Raw genomic sequence first — 779 nt, 5'->3', positions numbered from 1 at the left:
TCATCTTTGTTTGTAGAAATAGAAGTTCCGTATAGATGATCCAATATCCTGCTAAGAGTGTAAGCAACAAATTGGACTATCTCTTGATTACCTTTCACTGACAAATAAAACTTTGCTTCCTGCCACCCCACTAAAAGTATACCGGAATGATTGTAAGAATGCACCTAAATAAACATAGGGCTGAATGAACTCTACAACAAAGGTAGATTCGACATTGAGCCTTGCACAACAATAAACTGTAGGTTTAACTGCTTGGAGCAGTAGTACATATGACCTATTTGATGGCAATTATATTTATGGAACCAATTCAAACATGAAATTATCCAAGATATCTTCTTGAATGAAGAAATTGCAAGAATAAACTGCACATGTCCTCAGGATTTGGTTTAATCTTGCAAAAGTTACAGTCAGTACTGTTCATAGATTTTTCTTTCCACATATGAGGAATATATGTGGTTAAGCAGGTGTCAAATTTAATAAGAAAAAGCCATGCCATGGCTCTTCCCCAAAAGAATATTATCTCTCAAAAGGATAAAAAAACAAGTCCTATTCACAAATAACACCACAGCAAACCATCACAAAGAGAGTAACATTTGAACCACATAATGCTTTGGTAGGGTTTATTTCATTGTATTCCATCCATCTTAAACCATTAATTGTAAGATGGACCATTATTTTACCATCTATACCATCATTAAGGAAAAAATGTTGCCAATTAAGTGATGACTCAGTGTTTTAACAATAGTTTTAGTTGATGCACAAAATAGGCACATTAACTT

The sequence above is a fragment of the Phoca vitulina genome, unplaced genomic scaffold, assembly GCF_004348235.1.
Source record: "Phoca vitulina isolate PV1807 unplaced genomic scaffold, GSC_HSeal_1.0 scaffold24, whole genome shotgun sequence".
NCBI lineage: Eukaryota > Metazoa > Chordata > Mammalia > Carnivora > Phocidae > Phoca > Phoca vitulina.
This window is presented reverse-complemented; position numbering follows the sequence as displayed.